Genomic DNA, 13,782 nt, shown 5'->3' on the forward strand with positions numbered 1-13,782 from the left:
ATCAGCCTCCTTTTCCTGCAGGCCAGAGGGAGGCCAATGGCTGCTTGGTGTGCTGGTGAGGTCAAAGCAGCCTGAGTGCCTGTTTGAACAGTGGCAGGCCAATGGCTGCTGCCTGTGCTTGTGAGGTCACAGCAGCCTCTGTTCCCTATAGGCCAGTGGCAGGCCCAGAGCTGCTGGCTGTGATTGTCAGGTTACAACACTCCTAGAGCCTGATAGGCCAGCAGCAGGCCAATGGCTGCTGACTGTGCTTGTGAGGTCACAGCAGCCTCCGTGCCTCATAGGCCAGTGGCAGGCCCATAGCTGCTGCCTGGGCTCGTGAGGTCACAGCAGCCTCAGTGCCTGATAGGCCAGTTGGAGGCCAATGACTGCTGGGTGGGCTTGTGTGGTCAGAGAAGCCTCCATGCTCTTGAGGGCAGTGGCAGGCCCCTGACTGTTTACTGTGCTTCTGAGTTGACAGCAGCGTCAGCGCCTCATCGGGCAGTGGGAGGCTAATGGCCGCTGCCTGTGCTTGTGAGGTCACAGCAGCCTCCTTTTCCTATAGGCCAGTGGCGGGCCCATAGCTGCTGGATGTGCTTGTGAGGTCACAGCAGCCTCTGTTCCCTATAGGCCAGTGGCAGGCCCATAGCTGCTGGCTGTGCTTGTCAGGTGACAACACTCCTACAGCCTGATAGGCCAGCAGCAGGCCCCTGGCTGCTGACTGTGCTTGTGAGGTCACAGCAGCCTCAGTGCCTCATAGGCCAGTGGCAGGCCCATAGCTGCTGCCTGGGCTTGTGATGTCACAGCAGCCTCAGTGCTTCATAGGCCAGTGGCAGGCCCCTTGCTGCTGCCTGTGCTTGTGAGGTTACAGAAGCCTCAGTGCCTGATAGGCCAGTTTGAGGCCAATGACTGCTGGCTGGGCTTCTGAGGTCACAGCAGCCTCCATGCCCTTGAGGGCAGTGGCAGGCCCCTGACTCTTTACTGCGCTTCTGAGTTGACAGCAGCGTCAGCGCCTCATCGGGCAGTGGGAGGCCAATGGCTGCTTGGTGTGCTTGTGAGGTCACAGCAGCCTCCTTTTCCTATAGGCCAGTGGCAGGCCCATAGCTGCTGGCTGTGCTTGTGAGGTCACAGCAGTCCTAGTGCCTGATAGGCTAGTGGCAGGCCCTTGGCTGCTGGCTGCCTTTTGAGGTCACATTTGTCTCTGTACCTTATAGGGCAGTGGCAGGCCCCTGGCTCCTCGCTGTGCTTGTGAGGTCACATCAGCCTCCTTTTCCTGTAGGCCAGAGGGAGGCCAATGGCTGCTTGGTGTGCTGGTGAGGTCAAAGCAGCCTGAGTGCCTGTTTGGACAGTGGCAGGCCAATGGCTGCTGACTGTGCTTGTGAGGTCACAGCAGCCTCTGATCCCTATAGGCCAGTGGCAGGCCCATAGCTGCTGGCTGTGCTTGTGACATTACAGCAGCCTCAGAGCCTCCTAGGCCAGTGGCAGGTTCATGGCTGCTAGCTGTGCTTGTGAGGTCACAGCAGCCTCAGTGCCTCCGAAGCCAGTGGCAGGCTCCTGGCTGCTGGTTGTGCTTGTGACGTCACATCAGCCTCAGTGCCTCCTAGGTTTTTGGTAGGATCCTGGCTGCTGGCTGTGCTTGTGAGGTCACAGCAGCCTCAGTGCCTCCTAGGCCAGTGGCAGGCTCACAGCTGCTGACTGTGCTTGTGAGGTCACAGCAGCCTGAGTACCTCCGAGGCCAGTAGCAGGCTCATGGCTGAAGGCTGTGCTTGTGACGTCACAGCAGCCTCACTGCCTCATAGGTTAGTCTACAGCACCCACTGCTGCCTGTGCTTGTGAGGTCACAGCAGCCTCCGTGCCTCCTAGGCTTGTGGCAGGCTCATGGCTGCTGGCTGTGCTTGTGACGTCACTGCAGCGTGAGTGCCTCCTAGGCCAGTGGCAGGCTCATGTTTGCTGGCTGTGCTTGTGACATCACAGCAGCCTGAGTGCCCCTGAGGCCAGTGGCAGGCTCATGACTGCTGGCTGTCCTTGCGAGGTAACAGCAACCTCAGTGCCTCATAGGTTAGTGGTAGGCTCCTGGCTGCTGCCTGTGCTTATGACGTCACAGCAGCGTCAGTGCCTTGTAGGCCAGTAGCAGGCTGCTGGCTGCTGGCTGTGCTTGTGAGGTCACAGCAGCCTGAGTTCCCCATTAGTTAGTGGCAGGCTGCTGGCTGCTGGCTGTGCTTGTGAGGTCACAGCAGCCTCAGTGCTTCACAGGCCAGTGGCAGGCCCCTTGCTGCTGCCTGTGCTTGTGAGGTTACAGAAGCCTCAGTGCCTGATAGGCCAGTTTGAGGCCAATGACTGCTGGGTGGGCTTGTGAGGTCAGAGAAGCCTCAGTGCCCTATAGGGCAGTGGCAGGCCCATAGCTGCTGGCTGGGCTTCTGAGGTCACAGCAGCCTCCATGCCCTTGAGGGCAGTGGCAGGCCCCTGACTCTTTACTGCGCTTCTGAGTTGACAGCAGCGTCAGCGCCTCATCGGGCAGTGGGAGGCCAATGGCTGCTTGGTGTGCTTATGAGGTCACAGCAGCCTCCTTTTCCTATAGGCCAGTGGCAGGCCCATAGCTGCTGGCTGTGCTTGTGAGGTCACAGCAGTCCTAGTGCCTGATAGGCTAGTGGCAGGCCCTTGGCTGCTGGCTGCCTTTTGAGGTCACATTTGTCTCTGTACCTTATAGGGCAGTGGGAGGCCGCTGGCTCCTCGCTGTGCTTGTGAGGTCACATCAGCCTCCTTTTCCTGTAGGCCAGAGGGAGGCCAATGGCTGCTTGGTGTGCTGGTGAGGTCAAAGCAGCCTGAGTGCCTGTTTGGACAGTGGCAGGCCAATGGCTGCTGACTGTGCTTGTGAGGTCACAGCAGCCTCTGATCCCTATAGGCCAGTGGCAGGCCCATAGCTGCTGGCTGTGCTTGTGACATTACAGCAGCCTCAGAGCCTCCTAGGCCAGTGGCAGGTTCATGGCTTCTAGCTGTGCTTGTGAGGTCACAGCAGCCTCAGTGCCTCCGAGGCCAGTGGCAGGCTCCTGGCTGCTGGCTGTGCTTGTGATGTCACAGCAGCCTGAGTTCCTCATTAGTTAGTGGCAGGCTGCTGGCTGCTGGCTGTGCTTGTGAGGTCACAGCAGCCTCAGTGCATCCTGGGCCAGTGGCAGGCTCCTGGCTGCTGCCTGTGCTTGTGAGGTCACAGCAGCCTGAGTGCCTCCTAGGCCAGTGGCAGGCTCATGGCTGCTGCCTGTCCTTGTGAGGTCACAGCAGCCTGAGTTCCTCATTGGTTAGTGGTAGGCTCCTGGCTGCTAGCGGTGCTTGTGAGGTCACAGCAGCCTGAGTGCCTGACAGCCCAGTGTCAGGCTCATGGCTGCTGGCTGTGCTTGTGAGGTTACTGCAGCCTGAGTGCCTCCTAGGCCAGTAGCAGGCTCATGGCTGCTGGCTGTGCTTCTGACATCACAGCAGCCTCAATGCATCCTAGGCCAGTGGCAGGCTCCTGGCTGCTTGCTGTGCTTGTGAGGTCACAGCAGCCTCAGATCCTCCAAGGCCAGTGGCAGGCTCCTGGCTGCTGCCTGTCCTTGTGAGGTCACAGCAGCCTGAGTTCCTCATTGGTTAGTGGCAAGCTCCTGGCTGCTAGCTGTGCTTGTGAGGTCACAGCAGCCAGAGTGCCTCCTAGGCCAGTGGCAGGCTCATGGCTGCTGCCTGTCCTTGTGAGGTCACAGCAGCCTGAGTTCCTCATTGGTTAGTGGTAGGCTCCTGGCTGCTAGCTGTGCTTGTGAGGTCACAGCAGCCTGAGTGCCTGACAGGCCAGTGGCAGGCTGCTGGCTGAAGGCTGTGCTTGTGAGGTCACAGCTGCCTTAGAGCATTTGAGGCCAGTGGCAGGTTCATTGCTGCTAGCTGTGCTTGTGAGGTCACAGCAGCCTGAGTGCCTGAAAGGCCAGGGGCAGGCTGCTGGCTGCTGGCTGTGCTTGTGAGGTCACAGCAGTCTGAGTGCCTCCTAGGCTAGTGGCAGGCTCATTACTGCTGGCTGTGCTTGTGACATTACAGCAGCCTGAGTGCCTGATAGCATAGTCTACAGGGGCCCCTGCTGGCTGTGCTTGTGAGGTCACATCAGCCTGAGTGCCTGACAGGCCAGTGACAGGCTCATGGCTGAAGGCTGTGCCTGGGAGGTCACAGCAGCCTCCGTGCCTCCGAGGTCAGTAGCAGGCTCATGGCTGCTGGCTGTGCTTGTGAGGTCACAGCAGCCTGAGTGCCTCCTAGGCCAGTGGCAGGCTCATGGCTGATGGCTGTGCTTGTGAGGTCACAGCAGCCTCAGTGCCTCATAGGTTATTCTACAGCGCCCTCTACTGACTGTGCTTGTGAGGTCACAGCAGCGTCAGTGCCTCATCGGTTATTCTACAGCACCCCCTGGTGGCTGTGCTTGTGAGGTAACAGCAGCCTCAGTGCCTCCGAGGCCAGTGGCAGGCTCCTGGCAGATGGCTGTGCTTGTGTCGTCACAGCAGCCTCAGTGCCTCCTAGGCCAGTGGCAGGCTCCTGGCTGCTGGCTGTGCTTGTGAGGTCTCATCAGCCTGAGTCCCTCTGAGGCCAGTGTCAGGCTCATGGCTGCTGGCTGTGCTTGTGAGGTCACAGCAACCTCAGGGCCTCATAGGTTAGTGTCCAGCGCCCCCTGCTGGCTGTGCTTGTGACATCACAGCAGCCTCCGTGCCTCCTAGGCCAGTGTCAGGCTCATGGCTGCTGGCTGTGCTTGTGAGGTCACAGCAGCCTCACCGCAAGGAATTTTCGAAGGCATCACAAGTGGATGCTGGTGCTAGTGTTTAGGCAACTGAAATCCATTCTCAGACTGGGATTGTAGCTGAGATTCCCACTTCACATGTTGATGCCACCTGTAGACACCTGGAGTGGAGGGGGGTCACTTAGGTGGGGCTGACCACTAGGCTGACTGCCTGCAGAGGAAGCGTGAAACTTGGGATTTGGGGCATCGTCTGAGCCCTGGTTCTCAAGCGTGCACAGGGCCTGCTGCTTGCCCCCTCCAGAGCTCGAGTCCTCCTGTGCTAGCAACAACAGGCGATGTTGCAGCTGTGTGGGGAGGCCTGTGCACTGGGGGCTTTTCACCAATACAGAGCCAGCTGCTGAAGCTGGGAGCTCCTCCAGCATGAAGCCTCTCTCCGCCCTTGTCCTAGGCACCATTTGCCTCCCTGCAGCCACCACCAGGACACACAAAGGCAGCTCATCTCTGAGCACGTCCCTTCGACCCTCTGCATGACAGGAGCCAGCGCTGGGCATGTGGGGCTGAGACGCGGAGAGCAAAGGGGGCATCATGGGAGCCAGCAGCAGTGTCACTGTGTCATAAGAGGTGCTGGGCAGCCGAGAAGACTGCCCTTTGTGCCCGCAGCCCCCAGCCCGCACCCGCAGCTCTGCCCCATGACCCGGCCGGCGCATCACAATGTGCGGCAGTGACACCCGGGTGGCCACGGTCACCAGCACCCCCCCCTGCCCCAGTGCGGCGCTGTGCCGGCGCAGGGCAGCAGGGAGACGCAGGCTCCCAGCCCAGCGGCACTGCCAGCACAGGGACACTGCTCCCAGCCTTGCTCAGGCCCGGCCTGTGCCTGGCGCTGCTCGGCGTGGGGCACGGCCACACCATAGCCGTCTGCCCAGCTGCAGCACCATGGGCCAGGCCAACTGCTGCGGCGCCTGGGGCACTCGCAGCCCCGCTCCTGGCACGCAGGCACAGCCCGGGGCCCCTGGCTACGTGGCTCCTGGTGCCAGCCTTGGGCTCATGGGCAGGGGAGCCTCCCGGCCCCCGGCGCCGCTTGGCGCCTTTGAGTCACGCAGGAGCCCCCAGCTCCTGCTCAGTGACCGGGCGCAGGTGACCCGGCACCACAGGACGAGGGACAGACACATCCTGCTCTTCCCCAACGCCATTGCCATCGCCAGATTCAAGTAAGATTAGCAACCGCAGCTATCCTTCCTCCTGCTACCACCTCTACCACCAGCCCCAGGGCACTGCTCCTCCCCGGAGCTGCTTCCGCGGGAGCAGAAAGTGCCTCCTGGGGGCTGCCTGCACAGCACCTGGCCATCAGTGGACACGGGCTGGCTCATTTTAACCTTGGCAGGGCCGCACAAGCAAAGCAGCACGTGCTTTCCCAGCAGCCTAAATGCCAATGGAGGTGCCCACAGCTGGGCAGGAGAAGGGATTTTGGCCAAACTCTTTGCATTTGTTCCTTACTGAACAGCATCTCTCTGCAACAAACAGCAATACTGCCAAATATTGCTGATCTGGATCCTCTAGGAGCCAAATCCCCACGGAGGCTGCCCAGAAGGAGGCCTTCTGCCTATTCTCACTGCGTATGCGATGTGTGGATGCCCTTTGCTCCCGACAAGGACTTGTGTCCAAATGACCTGCAGTCCTCTGCATGGGTGTCCCTGCACTGCGGGTAGGAACACCCTTTCCCTTTAATTCAGGGAGGTGTAAGAGGAAAGGGGCAGGCTCCTGGTTTTGCTGTCCTGATTCGCAGCCCCTGATGAAGCGCCTGCTGGCACTGCTGACCAGCAGCGACTTTTTGGAAGTGCCTTCTGTGTGCGCTGGGCCTGAAACTCCTTTCTTCTGCCTGAGCCTTGGGGTGGCTGCCTCGAGGCTCTGCCCCTGGGAAATGGCTCTGCCCTGGAGGGCTGCTGGGGCTGCCCCCATGACACAATCTCCAAGTCAGACTCTGCTCTTGCCCCCGGCAGATGCGGCTCCACCTTCCTCCTGAAGCACCGAGTGCGTCTCGGCGAGCTCTGGGTGCTGTGTCGGAAGCATGAGGTGGCGTGCGAGTGGGAAGATGAGGAGGAGGTTTTTGGCCTGAAATGTGCCAATAGCCTCGTCCTCGTGTGGCCCGGTGACTTCTGCGTGGTCACTTTCCGGTGAGTCTTGGGGACACGTCCAGGACTGTTCTGGGGGGTAAAGAGCACTGTGCTGGCCTTCAGGTCTCTGTGGGCTTGCTGGGGCTCAGCTCAGGCTGTGGGGAGAGAAAGCAGAGGCCCCGCTTGGGTTTCAGATGCACCCACCAGCAGCTCCAGGTGTGCACAAGGCACCTGCCCCTGCCACGTCCCTGCAGCTCTGCTCACCTGGGGGACACCGAGCAGGGGACACCGAGTGGGGGCTTTGGTGTCTGGCCGTGTGGAGCAGGGCCAAGCGGGCAAGATGTGCCTGGGGGCCTCTGCCTCTGCAGAGGAGGGAGGAGGAGCAGCGGGCTCTGAGGCTGTTTCTCCTCTTTGCCGCAGATCGCAGGAGGTGAAGGAGCTGTGGCTCAGTGCCATCCTCAGGTGAGCCCTGCTGGGGAATTCAGCCTGCCAGCAGCTGGCGTCAAGGCTGCAGGCAGTGGAGAGCTCCCAGGGGAGCTGCCCCCAGCAATGCAGCGGTGGAGGTGGGGGAACGGGACACCCTCTGCGCAGGGCAGCTCCTGGGCAGAGCGGCAGGAGGTGCTTCACCTTGTGAGGGCACGTGAACAGCAAGGCCGTGGAGCTGTCACCTCAGCTCCTTGCTTGCATGGATTGGGACCCCAAGCTGCCACTTCCCATTTCCATACGGAGGAGGCCCGGAGGCAGCAGACCCGGGGGTGTTGCAGAGCGGTGCTGCCAGCGAGCGCTGTGGGAAGGTCTGTTGTGTGAGGGTGGTGTGGAGGCGCTGGGCTGGTGTCAGGGGAGCGAGCAGTGAGGGCTGGCTATGACTGAGCTCTGCCTTTGTGCCTGCCCTGTGCCCAGGCAAAGCCAAGGAGCCCAGGAGACCCGCATCACCCGCCTGGCCTCCCTTCGGCTCCTTGTGAAGGTCATTGGCTCCTACAACCTCGTAAGTGTCCCTGGGGTTTCTGCTCTGCGTAGAGCACCACGGGGCTTTTGGCAGCAGCCCCTGCTACCAGCTGCTCACGTTGGCTCTTTGCTCTCTTGCCTAGCCGGTGCCGCTGAGTGCCCGGACCGTGGAGACGTTGATTCCGGCGGAGATCAGGGGCTCGCTCCGCCCCGGCCCTTGCCAGGTGCTGGCGGGAGGTGTCTGAGTTTCAGGAGGGAAGGTGGCGGGGACGGAAGCCCTCAAGACACCAGCTGCCTCACGGGGAGGTCTGGGAGGAGTTGCTTAGTGTGGGGGCAGCGCAGGAGGGCTGCGCCTTCTTGACATCCACCGGCACCCCAAAACTGCCTGGGGGCTGTGGTCTGCAGGGTCAAGTGGGGTGGCCGGCTGCAGCAGCAGCCTGTGCCCCCAGCACCTGTGTTGGGCAGAGAGGCAACGCCATTCCCACACCCAAGCGCCTCCTCCACAGGCGTCTGATGACCTCAGGATTGGCCCTGGAGCTGCTCACACGTTTCTGCGCTGCTGCAGCGACACGCTGGCGGCCCTTGCTGCTGCGGGGTGGCCCTGTAATCTGAACATGTTTCTTGCAGGCTGGCACCAAGCAATGCCCCGTCTTGGTCCCATCAGCTCCTGAGGAGGGACTTTGCCACTCGCCTGGTGAGTTGGAAAGAGAAGCTGAGCAGCTGCCTTCTCACATAGCGCTTGACAGCAGCTCCAAAGCAGGAGCCCCTCCTGCCCCTCTTGCCAGACCTTGGATGGGGCACGCTCAGACTGCGTAGCCAAAACTGCCGCCACTGCAAGCTGTCCAAGCGACGCATCTGCCTTACGATGGTCCCAGAAACCTCTGCCATGCCCAAAACCTCTGCACATGACAAACACCCCGCAGCTCTTTCTGTGCCCTGTGTGCTCCTACTTTCTCAGAGGAAACAGTCACTAGAAGGTGAAAAAAGCAGGAAAGCTGGTGTGCTCAGAGGGGTGGTCACACTTTTACAGCTGTGGTGGTTCTTCCCTCAGGAAGCCCTTAGCTATCTCCCAGTTTCCCCCACAGAGTCAGAGTCACTGTTTCAACACACGGCTCTGCTCTGCATTCGGCATCACACGGCACTGCACACAGACAATTTTCCTCTGGCTTTTTTCACCTGCCCTTTGCTTTCCTCTTGCTTGCAGCGGATGGGACTAAGAAAAGGAAGAGGTTGATCCTGTGGCCGTTTGCTCAAAGACGAACCTCGGCCAATGGGGACTGCCCAGGGCAGCCAGACTCTGGCCTCAAGAGCCCCCTCTTTGGGCAGCCTCTGGCAAGTCTTTGTGGGGAAGAGGAGACTCTGCCCCAGCCAGTCCAGGTAAGCCAGCCTGGCTATGCAGTTACCCTGCTCCCGGCTGTGTCACGGCAGCATCGCCAGCACTTGGGCTGTGGCTCTCTGGAGACAAGGGATTTGGGGGGCTGCCCTCCATGCTCACTTCTCACTGGCAAGGCCTGAAGGTCAGGTCTGATTGTGCAAGTCAAAGGGGTCAAGTCTGTGGGTTTGTGCGGCCCACGCAGCTGCTGCGGGAAGTAACTTTGGAGTGGAGACAACCCCAGAGCAGGAAGAGGAGAAGCAGGTCTGCTCCCTAAGGGGCATGTTGGTGGCCTTGCAGAAGTCATTGAAAGGAAGCTCTCAGCAGCATAAACAGATGGCGATTTCTGGGTTTCCCTGAAGAAGGTGCTCAAGAGGGTGGCTTGGGGTTACTTGGCCAAGTTTCTGCCAGTGTAACCTACCGGCAGTGAGAACTAGATGCAAACCCAAGCAAAGCAGAGTGCGCCTCCCAGGCAAAAACTTGCTTCTGTCTCCAGCAAATGCTCCCCTAAGGCTAAAGGGCCTTTCTTCACCCAAGGAACTCTTCTGCCACCCCTATCTGCTTTCTCCTGCAGGATCTCCTGGCCATACTGTACAGAGAAGGGCCTGCCACTGAGGGGATATTTTGCAAAGCTGCCAGTGAGACAGAGCGCAGGGACTTGAAGGAGGCCCTCGACAAAGGGGACACCGTTGGCTTGGACAGCAAACCTGTGCACCTCTTGGCGGTAGTCTTGAAGGTGAATTCTTCTGCCTTGCAGCTCTGAGAGGACACTGCGAACCTGCAGGGGCCCACTCAAGTGCCTGGATGGTCCCAGGGGGGACTCAAAGCTGATACCCTAGTGAAGCCAAACGGCATGTTTTTGGACTTGGGAAAGTTTGGCATTTGTGTTTTCCATCTGGTTTTCAGTCCCCCTTGTTCTGCCACTGATTTCCTGCCTGCCCACGGGAAACTCCCTTCCTCCTCCTCCTCCTCCTCCGCCTCCTCCTCCCCAGCACCCTCCTCAGGGAGGAAGACTGAGATTTCTGGGTGGACTCCAGGCTGATAGGCACCAGGGCCTCTTACTGCACTCATACAGGCATGTTCAAGCAGGGCAGGGACCCGTGCAGCCCACTGCTCTGCCAGTGGCCGTGAGCACCTTTGAGAGCAGGTAGCTCAAAGCAAGCTGCCTCCTTGGGTGCCCAAGTGCTGGGGGTGCTCCCTGTGGGCTCAGGCGTGGTGTCCAAAGCCTCATCTCCATATCCTGGCCTTGCAGGACTTCCTCTGCAATATCCCCTCCCAACTCCTGTCAGCGGCCCTGTACGAGAAGTGGATGCTGGCTCTGGAGAAGCCAAGCAGGGAAGAAAAGATTGAAGAACTGAAAGAGTGAGTGTTGTAGCCAGTCATAGTGTTCTGGAGGGGCTGAGAGAGGCCGGGGCCTTCTCCAAAAATGGGGAGTCGCATGGAAAAACCTGCCATTTCTATCAGCTTGCTAGTACTGATACTTCACAACACAGGCACAGGCTTTCATGGGCCTTTGCAAGGCTTCCTGTGATGTTTCCTGACAACCTTACCTTCATTCACACTGTCCATCTACTGAAAAGCAGGCACTGTGCTCAAACGCTCACCTTGCAGTCAAGATCTGGTCATTCCAGATCTTGCACTTAACCATATACCCAGCTACCGCTGGGGGTTTCTTGACAGGACTTGTGTAAAGTAGTGAAAGTAAGCACAGGCGTTGCTCTCTTTGGAGAAGGCACCGTTTGTGGGAGTTTACTTGAGACTTGCTCACGGCAAGAAGCAGTGGCCACTGCCCCCTCAAGTCATGGCTTGTTGTGCTTGTGTTCACACAGGGTGGCTGACCAGCTGCCCCGGCCAAATCGTCTCTTGCTCAAGCCCGTGCTGGCTGTGCTCCATCACATTAGCCAGAACGCAGAGACCAGCAGGATGAACTCCCACAACCTTTGCCATCTGCTTTGGGCCCAACATGCTGAGCCCAGGCACGGACAGCACACTCCCACTGCAAGTCCAGAAAGAGATGAATGACAAGGTATGTTGAACTCACCAGCTAGCTCCCCCCACTGGGGCACAGCTGAGCCATCCCCACAGATCCCATGGCTATTGCAACAGCTAAATGCAGCAGCAGCACCTGGGAGCATGGGGGATGCCCCTCAGCTGGGCTATCTGCAATATGTGACAGGCAGATCTCCTAATGGAGCTGCAGCCACAGAGCTACAGCTTTCACTGGAGAAATGTCAGTCAGGAGCAGCAAGACTCTTGAGCACATTTTCTGCCTCTTGCACTGACACCCATGGTTTTCCGTGTGCAGGTGCTGGTGGAGCTCCTCATTGACAACTGCACAGCAATATTTGGGCGGGACATGGCTTTGGCTTGCAGCCCCTCTGCTGAGGAGTGTCCCGAGCACACCGGCAGCTCCGCAGGTAGAAGGCTGCACTGGGGATTGGCACTGCCCAGGGCTGCTGGTTGCAGGTCTTGAGCTGGCTGTGGGAAGATGTCTGTGGCAATGCAGAGAGGTGTGGAGGGTTCAATACCTTCCGGCAGTGCCTTCCCCCTGCAACACTTTTCCGGAAGTTCAGAATGACCTTCCTCACACCACAAACTGCATCCCAGCTGTTAAACATCTGTAGAGCTCTGCTCTGCAAAGCCTTGCTCACTGTGGGCTAGAACTCTCCCCCTGTGCAGGATATTGCCCCCAGGGGTATTTGTATCTCCTGAACTGCCCCTCACATCCATAGGTGTTAAGGCCGCAGCTTGCCATCTGCCCGGGCTGCGTGGTGCCACTGCAAAAGTCCCCTTTTCTCTTCAGAGGGCCAGTACAAACTAGCTAACTGGCTCTTTGTGCCTACAGGTCACCCAGGTGCTGCTCAGGAGGATGCTTCTGCCCACAACAATCCAGAGCCTGAAGCTGGATGCAGCTCCCCAAGCTCTGAGACGCAGCAGCCCAGAGGCAGAAGCCCCAGCGGGAGCAGGACATATGCAACATGTGTCTCTGCCCCTCCACTGCCTCATTTGAAAACTGACATTAACATAATGCAAAGGAGCATCTCAGAGCCATCCCTGTCCTTCCAGCACCCCTCGGAGGGCAGCAGAAGGCACCAGAAACGGAGCAGAAGTGTAGATAAGTGTACTAAGAAAACTTCAGAGGAAATCAAACATTTACAGTGAACAGTGAAGAGCAGGACCTAACACGGTCAAGGCTGCTCTTTGCTTTCAGCTAAATTTGGCCTCTTCCAACCTGGACAAGGACCCCAAGAGAAGTAGAAAATGGTTGTTTTGCCAGAACACAGCAGGGCTTTGACAGAATGCTGAAGAGATCTCTGGTGGGTTTAGTGGAATAATTTAATAGGCAGGCATGTTGGTAGGTAGGGAACAAAAAGACATTTGCATTTGAGAGTGTCTGTAAGGTCTGGGAACAGTGAAGGCCTGTAGAGGCCTGAAGCTCTTTTGCATTGAGGAAAATGCCCTGACAGAAACTGGATGAAAGAGAGGAATTTAATCACAAACCTGAGTTAAGGAAATAAGATTCTGGGAAAAAAAAAAAAAAAAAAACATACATTCATTTCACTTTCAGACTAATGCAATATTGTTTCACACAACTAAGAAGCTGATCTTCCTCTATTGTGAAATCATGGAATCAAAATAATTCAGGTTGGAAGTGATGTAAGGAGTTATTTCTAACCTCCTGCTCAAAGCAACATCAGTTGTGAGGGCAGACCAGGTTGCTCTAGGCTTTATCCAACTGAGTCTTGAAAACCTCCAAGGATGGAAGCTGCACAACCTCTCTGGGCAACCTGTTCTACTGCCTGAGTGTCCTCATGGTGAACAAGCTTTTCCTTTTATCCAGCCTGAACCTCTCATTCAATTTATGCCCATTACCTCTCATCCTCCAACCATGCACCACTGTGAAGAGCCTGGCTTCATCTCCTTGGTAACCTCCATGTAGGCATTGGGGGTCTCCTGTTAGTTCCCTCTGAAGCCATTTATTCTCTAGGCTGAACAAGCCCAGCTCCCTCAGCCTTTCCCCATAGGGCAAGTGTTTCAACTCTTAAACACATTGGTGGCCCTCTGCTGAACATGTTCTAGGTTATTATTATCTTCCTTGTATTGGAGGCACCTGAAGCTGGATGCACTATTCCAGATGTGGTCTCATGATTTCTGAATAAAGGTGAAAAATCACCCCCCCTAACCTGCTGGGTATTCTGTTAATACAGTTCAGGAGACTGTTGGCATTCTTTGCTGTCAGGGCACATTGATCGTTATGTTGACCAGGCCCCCCGGGGCTGTCCACAAGTGCTGCTCTGCAGCCAGTCAGTCCCAGTCTGGATCACTGCAAAATTAGAATTATAGAATAATGTAGGTCAGACTGACAGCAACCTGAGACCAAAGCAAGGTGATGAGTTGTCATCCTGGGAAGTCCAGTCAATGACTCAGGACCAGCAGGGGACCATGCTGGGTATAGGCCCACCTATAATATGGTTGGGACCAGGACTGGGGGCCAAGTCTAGAGATTAGGTGGAGCTTCCAGGCCCATGGGCATAGGGTGTGTGGGTAGAGGTCCCAGATAAGGCTAGTCTGGACAAGAATGGCCTATGGTACTCTCGGGGCCATACCATATATGGATGACACTTTGGTACAAGGACAAA

This window comes from Dromaius novaehollandiae, unplaced genomic scaffold (genome assembly GCF_036370855.1).
Source record: "Dromaius novaehollandiae isolate bDroNov1 unplaced genomic scaffold, bDroNov1.hap1 HAP1_SCAFFOLD_74, whole genome shotgun sequence".
Classification (NCBI taxonomy): domain Eukaryota; kingdom Metazoa; phylum Chordata; class Aves; order Casuariiformes; family Dromaiidae; genus Dromaius; species Dromaius novaehollandiae.